General features: G+C 44.2%; 1 long non-coding RNA gene and 2 other non-coding genes across 4 annotated transcripts in view; 2 read left to right on the plus strand and 1 right to left on the minus strand.

Moving 5' to 3' along the window:
• The window catches only part of LOC149978074 (uncharacterized), a 97,811-nt gene extending 96,426 nt beyond the window's left edge, over nucleotides 1–1,385 (minus strand). The window contains exon 1 of one of the 2 annotated variants that reach the window (XR_016486720.1): nucleotides 1,072–1,385. This is a non-coding gene — a long non-coding RNA (uncharacterized LOC149978074). The remainder of the gene's footprint in view (nucleotides 1–1,071) is intronic. The other variant, XR_016486719.1, reaches the window with a different exon arrangement.
• A 5,618-nt stretch (nucleotides 1,386–7,003) lies between these two features.
• On the plus strand, nucleotides 7,004–7,191 carry LOC118938959 (U2 spliceosomal RNA). Its single transcript, XR_005036353.1, has one exon. It is a non-coding gene; the product is annotated as a U2 spliceosomal RNA (small nuclear RNA).
• Nucleotides 7,192–7,431: 240 nt separating this feature from the next.
• LOC118938961 (U5 spliceosomal RNA) lies at nucleotides 7,432–7,548 on the plus strand. Its single transcript, XR_005036355.1, has one exon. It is a non-coding gene; the product is annotated as a U5 spliceosomal RNA (small nuclear RNA).
• Nucleotides 7,549–9,477: the final 1,929 nt, after the last annotated feature.

Raw genomic sequence — 9,477 nt, forward strand, 5'->3', positions numbered from 1 at the left:
GGTTTACATAAGTTGCTCTTTTTTATTAGACACTAATATATATGTCCAATAAACAGACATTCAAAAATCGGAATGTAAAGCAAAACGACTGGAAAGTTATTCAAAAGCAGGTGTAGTGAATCAAGCATCTTGGGGTTACCTGAAATAGGTCAAAGTATATATTTTAAATGTTATAATTTATTTTATCTTTATTTAACTAGGCAAGATGAACTCAACAACATCGACACAAGTTACCTGCTATATTTGGGGAAAAGGATTAACAGAGAGAACTTGGCAAAATACAATGCAAGCTCTGTAGTACGAGTAGTACAGTATCATCGGTAACAATTGTGTATAAGCCACCTAGCTAATAAAATACTGGGGCTTGCGGTCATTAGTTACATTTCAACCACAGCGATTCCCCAATTGAGGCAACAGAGTTCACCCGCAAATGCAGGAACACCGGAAATAATAACTAAACCAACGAATGAGAAATGGTAGAGGCTACCAGAATGAAGAGACATTTTTTCAGAATAAACGTGGTGAGTGAAAAACGTAATTACATAGCTCACTCCCTACCCGGTATCTCATTCTACTGTTATACGACTCTGTATGCGTTGTTTGTTGGCAACCTTGTTATTTACGAAGTTTTTGGAACGGATTCCTGTTGGAACGTTCCACAAATTATACCCACCCCTGTCAGATCACTCATAGTAACATTCTCCGTCCTATTGCATGTCCTTACTTCCCCTACGTCCCATCCGTGTGTGATGTAGCGAGCCATACAAACCTTAAAACCTCTTAGGGATAGTGAGACGCTAGCGTCTCAAGTGGGAAATGCATAGCGCCAAATTCAAATAAAAAGCGATAAAACTCAAACTTTCATTAAATCACACATGCATGGTACTCAATTAAAGCTACACTCGTTGTGAATCCAGCCAACATGTCAGATTTTTAAAATGCTTTTCGGCGAAAGCATGAGAAGCTATTACCTGATAGCATGCACCCCCCCTGAACCACCTGAACGAGTTGTAAACAAAATAATTAGCGTAGCCGGCGCTACACAAAACGCTGAAATAAAATATGCATTACCTTTGACAAGCTTCTTTGTTGGCACTCCAATGTCCCATAAACATCACAATTGGTCCTTTTTTTCGATTAATTCCGTCCATGTATACCCGAAATGTCCATTTATAAAGCAGATTTGATACGGAAAAAAAACAGCTTTCCAAAACACAACGTCACTCCAAAACATTTCAAAAGTTGCCTATAAACTTTGCCAAAATATTTCAAACTACTTTTGTAATACAACTTTAGGTATTTTTAAACGTTAGTAGACGGGGTAAACTGTATTCGATAGAGAAAGTAAACAAAACATGCTCCTTTTTCCCTCTTGCGTAACTATCAAGTGCAACGTGTACCAGGAAGTGCCTCTTCTTCGTTTCACCAATGATTAACTTCAACCCAATTCCAAAGACTGGTGACATCCTGTGGAAGTCGTAGGAACTGTAAAATCGGCGCTATCTAATTTCCCTTGACAAAGACAATTTTATTCTGAACAGTTTTTCCTTGGGGTTTTGCCTGCTACATAAGTTATGTTATAGTCACAGACATGATTGAACCAGTTTTAGAAACTTCAGAGTTTTCTATCCACACCTACTAATCATATGCATATAATATATTCCTGGCATGAGTAGCAGGAAGTTGAAATTGTTCACGCTATTTATCAAAAAGTAGAAATGCTGCCCCCTATCCTTTAAGAGGTTAAAACCTGTTGATGCCAGGAGTTCCTCTGGAGGAACACCCTCCCCCCCGTTCAGCTCAAACGGTGGCGCATGGAACGCAAAAATATTCTTAGAAATATTTAACCTCCACACATTAACAAGTCCAATAGCTCAAATGAAAGATAAACACCTTGTTCATCTACCCAGCATGTCAGATTTTTAAAATGTTTTACGGCGAAAACACACCACACATTTATATTAGACCACCACCGAAACAAAGACAAGCGGCAGCCATTTTGTCCCAGAAAATATAAAATTATAAAAGCAGGATTAAAAAATAAATCGCTCACTAACCTTTTGAAAATCTTCATCAGATGACAGTGATAGGACATGTTACACAGTACATTTTTTTTTTTTCAATAATATGCCATATATATCCATAAATGTCCATTTACAGTGTACTCATGTTCAGAAATTACTCAAAAATGCCCGCAGGAAATCTAGGTAGCTCGGCAAGATAACGTAAATAGACATCATAAACTTTGGCTAAATATACATGTTCTACATATAGTTAGAAAGATACACTGCTTCTTTATGCAACCGCTGTGTTAGATTTATTTTTAACGTTACAGAAATCGCACACTATTTCATATGCTGAGACAGCGCTCAGTTCCAAGCTACATTTCCACGTAATGTTGGAGTCAACAGAAACACAGATTTAAGCATAAATATTCCCTTACCTTCGATGGTCTTCGTTCAGAATGTTCTGGAAGGGTTCATACTTACCCAATACATCGTTTGGTTTCAAGTCTTGCGTCTTTGTATTAGCTACTGCTAATAACATCAGCTGAAATGCACCCAAAACGTCCTCCGGTCCGGATAAGTTGCGCATCAAAACTTCAAAATTACACATTATATGTCGACTAAACAGGTCAAACTAAGTGCAGAAGCAAGCTTTATGATGTTTTAGACGTGCAAAACAAACTTCAATTCAACCGGGCATCGTTTGCTCTTCCCAGGAGTGCTGGAACAAAGGAATGGCTGTGACCAATTCGCGCCCTAACGCACAGGTTTTTTTATCGCGACACTTACTCCAATCACTCCTATAGGGCCAATTCTCGCGCGATTTGAACGATTGAACGCTCCAAATAAAGAGGACATCTAGTGGAAGAGATGGAAAGTGTCCCCAGATCCATAAGTGGTCGGGAAGGGTGGGGGCCATGACGTCAAAGTTGCTCCAACTTTCATGGCCACAAAAACTAGTTTGGAAGAATGCATGCCCTGTGAGTTCTGCTATACTTACAGACATAATTCCAACGGTTTTAGAAGCTTTAGAGTGTTTTCTATCCAATAATAATTATTATATGCATATATTAGCAATTTTTGATATTTTTTTTTCAGTTTACTAGGGGTACCCAATTTCTCCAAAGGGGGCGTAAATCTGCCATGCCCTCAAAAGGAACATTTTGACGCTTGCCATATGGTTAGTGAGAAAGTCCACATTGCACATGTACGGTCCCTTACTAGACGTCCGACAACTTTTCTAAAATTCGGCGGCAGGGCCGGATCTTCCAGGAAGTCATCAAACGAACTCTGTCGGACTTTCGGTTTCCGTTTTATAAAATTTGTCATTTTTCCGCTCTCCCGGTAAATCCCACAAGAGAGCGAATGGAATCATATTGCAAATGTACAAAACATCACCAATCACGACGTGGCCTTATCTCCTAAACGGAAAACATTTCGAAGACGAAACTTGGTGAGCATAGGTTTGGCATAATGGGCAGTTGGCCCCGAACAAGATGGTGTCTAGGCCTCAACGGTTTTTGAGTTATGGCCAAAGATGAAAATAGAGCAATCATTTTTCCACTTCACGTCAAAGTAAATGAACCTACGGTGTCAATAAAAAAAGAACCAGCCATTTAAGAGAAATCATACAATGTCAAATTGGTGATGTTCAAAAATATATATTTCTTTTAAGTTACAGATCCAGTTGCAGCGTGTTCATACGAATCTTTTTAAAGTGTGCTTCGGAGCTCTGCGAGATATCTGTGATTTTCTGAAATAACACACACACTCACTAAACCCTCCGTAAATAAGTCAGTTCTTAACGTAAAAAAATCTAAATTTTATAAGTGCCTAACCCAAGGAGGGTATGTGTAAACCGGAAGTGCCTTAAAATGCTGTCATAGGTGCTGTTTTGAAGGGTTAAAAAGGTCTGATCTTTTCAAAACTTCATATGTGTTATTAGGCAACCCTCATGAAACGTAAATCAGTAATTCCTCCCAACAGATGTCAAAGTAAAGCTCTCTCACACACACACACACACGCACACAGCAAGGAAGGAGTGACAAAGTGAGGCGCTTAAAGACACTCAGAGCCTGCAATGGCATTACCATAATCTCTAGGCTGTGCCGAGTTCAACGAGATGCCCCGCTTGACCGTAGCTCGCTCGGTCTAAGCGCTGCGACCATGAGAAAAAGGCAACAGGAAGTGGTTAAAATCATCCTAAGTGTTTTTCCATACCCAAACTGATGTTTGATAAAATGGTGAATTCAACCCTGTGTAAATCAGTCAGTTCTTAACGTATATTTTTACAACTCATGATTCTGTAAAAGCACACCCCAATGAGGATATGTGTTTACTTTTAGCTTCCTGTGACAACCGGAAGTGCCATAATTTGTGTCATAGGAGCTGTTTCGAAGGGTTAAAAAAGTCAGATCTTTCCAAAACTTCATATGTGCGTTTAGGCAACCCCCATGAACTGTAAATCAGTAATTTCTCCCATAACATTTCCAAGAAAAACACACACACAGCTTGGACAGTGTGGTTTGTTGAGACAAACAGTACCTGCAATAGTTACCTTTGTTCGAACAATTAATGAACCGTCAGACCTAGAGTTCTGAAACTTTAGAAACCTGTTCTAGAGCTCAGGTCGATAGTGTGTGGTGAGTTGTGTAGCTCTAGAAGGTTCTCGAGCCCAGAACCAGCCTCGTACATTTGCAATGACTTCAATTCATTTTGACCATTACGAAAATGACGACATTTAGAAATGTCCCAGTGTCGCAAGACTAGGTGCATTGCAACCGCATCGGCCCATATAGACGGACACCAATGTTTCTGTCCTATAGCTCATTCAAGAACCCCGTAGCAAGGCATGGGAAAAAAAGTGGATTTTCGGCACCAAATGACCTATCGAGTCGAAACTTGGGATTCTGGGTCGTCAGAACTGGACCTGCAGCTAGAACGTAACTACGTGTTTTACGTTTTTATTATGGTTTGAACAGAAGGCGCTGTGAATTTTGGGCCAGCTCTGAAGTATGTGATAGTTGGCTTCTAAACGAGTTGGAAAAAGTGGGTGTGGTGTCAGAATGATATCTAATTGACTGATGGACGGTGACTTGCTGGTGACTTTTGTTCATTTGCAATATGTTTAAACAGTGCGGTACCATCACCAAAGTGACAATCTGAAATCAACTCAAACGAGCAATGGAGAGGAACCACTATCACTGCCCGGCCATCCCGAGTTCATCAGGCCAGTCAATTTTGCATTTCTGCAGTATTTTTGAGCATGTCAAATCTTTCATATTGCATTTGGCCAAAAAAAAGTGACTTTTGACCTATGAAATCATATTGCAAATGGACAAAACATATGCCTTATGCACAAGTAAAAAATATATATATATAATAAAATTGGACAAAAGTATATTCATATACAGTTCTTACACGTAATTGACACAAAAATCGAAAGAATTTCGGGGTGATAAGTTTGATTTTTTTCAGTTTTTAAAATTTTTTCTTTTGGATGTTGACTTGTTACATTTGCAATATGAAAAATCACGGTGGAGCGCACTCGCCATCTGTTGGATTTTTAAAGTGTTACACTTGGCATTTGCAATCAACATTGAATGAAACGACGCCGATTAAGTTGTATTGGACACCGTGTATATGGTTTGTCCAGTGCCAATGACTTCCCATTAATATTTGCATATTTCAGGGTGTTCCCTTACCATTATTGAGGATTTCACCCGAGCATTGGGAGCAGTTCTTAACCACACTAAGTCTTCCGTCAAGTTTTTCGGAAGATGGCGTGGTAGGACGGATGTGCCCGGGGGGTTCTCTCTCTGTAATGGGGCCCTGAGGATTCTCGGGGTCCATTGTGAGACCTCCGGATCAGCGGTATCGCAGTGGTACAGAGGAAGCTAGCGATGTGGAGGGCTAGGTCTTTGTCTGTTTTATGCAAGGTCCTGGTTCTCAAGGTGGATGTATTGCCGTCTCTTTTGTATTTGTCGTACATCTACCCATTGCCGGCTTGTCTGAGGAGACCTCTAGTGAGACTTGTGTTTCAGTTCATGTGGGGTGGCAGGTACGAGTGGGTCGCCAGGGCATGCATGCTCTGTCCCATCAAGGAGGGAGGTAGGGGGTGCCACATCTCCCCCTCAAGCTGGACACAATTTTTTTTCTTCTGTTAACGGAGCTTGCTCAGCCAGTAATACACCCTCCTGCGGGCGTTGTTCTCGTACCAGGCAAGAAGCGTAATGGTGTGGTCTAACACGGGTCCTCGGGCGGAACAGCTGGCCATGCAGCCAAGTGGTTGCGTGCGCACCCCGAGGTTGAAGTTGCCCGAGTAGGTTTAGATCACAGGCACCTGTACGAGGAGGTCAGACAGGCAGGGAGTCCGGCGCATGTAGTGGGCATCTCGGCAGTGGTCTGGTAGGGAGTGCAGGCGCGGGGCCTGGACAACAGGCTCAAGGACCTGAATTGGTTGAGCCTCCACAAATGCTTGCCGGTACGTTCCATCATGTACAGGCATAGTTTGGTGCGATCCCCCACCTGTCCAAGATCCTCTTGTGGCAGGGAGGAGACTGTGCGCCATACCTTTTGGGACTGTGCCTTTGCCGGAGTAGTATAGTCTAGGGCACGGGTTTTGTTAGGAAGGGTAAGAGGGGATTTTGTTCTGATGTGGGCAAGGTTAGAAAGAGGTGTAGGGAGAGCGAGAGGGACGGATAGGGATAGGTTTCTGCTCTGGCTTCTCATGAGTTTCTTTAAACGGGGGCTGAGGGAGAACTTTGTCAAGACAGGGAGAGATTGGGGGGTGGAAAGGATAGTGAGGAAGAAGATTTGAGGGGGAGGATGAAGAGGGAGGAGAGGAAGTGGGGGCAGCATGCTGCCCGGGAGAGGTGGAAGGGGGGTTTAGGGCTGGACTGGGAGATAGGGAAAGGTAGATTGTAGGAATGACAGGGAGGGAAGATGCTCCCCTGAGGTTTTGTTTATTGTGTTCTTTTGGTATTTAAAAATGCATGATAATTATGATTTTGTAAAGAGTGAATGGCATTGAATGTAATACATTGTTTAATATCTGATACGTCCCCCATCGGGGGACTACATATTAAATAGATTTTTTTGAACAGGGAGTCGGAAATGGGGCTTGCTCCGTCCGCTCCACGCATTGACCCGGTATTGCAGTACCTCCGGGAATGGTGCAACACTTTTCTCCCGTTGTCAAGGAAAAATCCACAAATCTATGTAAACAGCTAGCAGAAGAAGAGAAGGAAAGAAAAGCGCCCTTCAATGGGGTCCCCCGTTTCCCTCCAAAAACATTTGGCCAGGATAGTGTGTGTGTGTCTCTGTCTGTCTGACTTTTTACCCACAGCCCTCAAACTTGGAAGAGTGGGTTCGGGGACCACCCTCGGGAACCCGGCCTAGAGTGTGTCTCGGGCCGACTTCCATACGACTCTGGTTTCTCTTCATTACGCACAAGCCTTTCGCCTTTTACTAAAAACTTCCGTGGAGAGGAACACTTACGAGTTCAACGTATTTTTGGAGAGGCTTTGATTCTTGCAGAGCCCGGTATCTTGTTTCAAGAGAAATTGACAGATGATGCCGAGACCTTTTGCTCAGGCGTTTGACTTCAAGCCGGCTGGCTGGCTGGCCGGCGTATTTTTCCACTCAAAGTCGTCGCTCAGGCAATTGAGTTCAAGCCCGACGACGGACGTATTTGCTGGGCATTGAACAAATAGTGGCACTAGGCGTGAAGAGCTAGTGACTTAAAAAAAAAAAATCACCTGCCTGTCGCCAGGGAAACGTTGGGTGGGGGGGAGCCAGCTTTTGCCAACCCGCTGAGGTCTGATGAGACCCCCGGGTGCCCGGCGGGTGCAGGGGTCCATTTGTGGGTTATCGCTTCTCGGCCTTTTGGCTCAGATCAAGCTCGGTACTGCGGTGCCTCAAAGCTCGCTGAGTCGAAAGCCGATGGCCGGAGGGCGTAAAGGGCAGTTTCCAATCTTTTTTAGGGAAAGTTTGGAATCTGCAGGTTTTCTCCGTGAGGAGATGGCCAACACTAACGGTGGAGCTGGGTCGGTCCCTAGGACTGGACTTAAAAATACGATTGGTTTTGCTTGGAAGGAGGATGAGGGCCAGATGCCGAGGGACACCTTCGCAAGGAGCGTGCTGATGGGGGCCCTAAAATACAGTACAAGAGGTGATGTGTCTACAGGGAAATGCGATTGACGTTGTACGTTGTGACCTTCCACACTGAATTAATGTGCGATTCGACGATGGACCGAGCTAAGGCTGTGGCTGGGGAGAGGCCGCTGTCTTTCTTTAATGTGACATGTCTAGCGAAGACGAACTTCAGGGTAATCAACGTACAACCCCCATGTGATGGATATCGCCTGAGTCGTTTCTGCGAAGTTATATCAGGGGCAAGGTATGTAAAGGATTCCCTGGGGTTCTGAAACGGCCAACGTCAATTCCAGGTGCTCCTTAGACCGGATCAGGGAGGTTTTGATGGCTTCCTCCATCCCCCGGCAAGTTTCTCGCTGGAGTCGGATAGAGGGATGCTGTTTTACACCCGCCAACCTCCGTACTGGGGGGGGGTGGAGCGTTAAAAAAAAGTGGGTTAAAGGGAAGTTAGTGTGGAGTGTGGGGGGAGTCCACTCAGCAGGAGTTGGGAGGTGAAGGTGGAGGGAACACACGTAGCGATGCAGGGGAGGGTTTTGGGGGTAGACATAGTATTAGGGTATTTTAGACTAAGGGTTATAGGGGTATACGGGCCACAGACGGTGCAAGAGAGAAGGGAGATGGTGGAGCTTCTGGCACCTCTGTGCCACAAACGGTTTTGGTAGTGGGAGGGGATTTTAATGTAGATTTAGGAGGTGTAGCAGATGGTGGTGTAGGGGCCATCACCGGACTTATGGCAAGCCATGGTCTGGTGGATGGTGACTTTAAAAAAAAAAACACCTGCCTGTCGCCAGGGAAACGTTGGGTGAGGAGGAGCCAGCTTTTGCCAACCTGCTGAGGTCTGCTGAGACCCCCGAGTGCCCGGCGGGTGCAGGGGTCCATTTATGGCTCCTCTGCCTTTTGGCTCAAATGAAGTGTGTGGCATGCCCGCAGCTTGATCAACAAAAAGAAGAAGGTGATGGCGAGTGGAGACTTTATGTCGGACCCTTCGGTGCGACTTTTGAATAGTATTTGGTTTGTCGGGAAAGAAATGGATGGAATGCAGTTCGTTATGGGAAAAAGTTTCGCAAAGGAATTCATCTTTGAATTTCTGGGAGTGACAACGGAACGAATCTACTGCGACAGAGATTTTCCTGTACGGAATGCTTCGAGGTCACCTTCACAGGGGGTACCTGTGTCAGGTAGCTTGGAACAAGTGCCTCGAACAAGGACGAAACACCGATTTCCAACTTCAACGTGGAGCCTCTGTTCGCAAGTCGGGTAAGAACCATAACCGTGTGCATGCAAAATGTGAAAGAGCAGGATATTTGATCCTTCC

This window comes from Oncorhynchus mykiss, chromosome 15 (genome assembly GCF_057628025.1).
Source record: "Oncorhynchus mykiss isolate SJ-2025 chromosome 15, ASM5762802v1, whole genome shotgun sequence".
Lineage (NCBI taxonomy): Eukaryota > Metazoa > Chordata > Actinopteri > Salmoniformes > Salmonidae > Oncorhynchus > Oncorhynchus mykiss.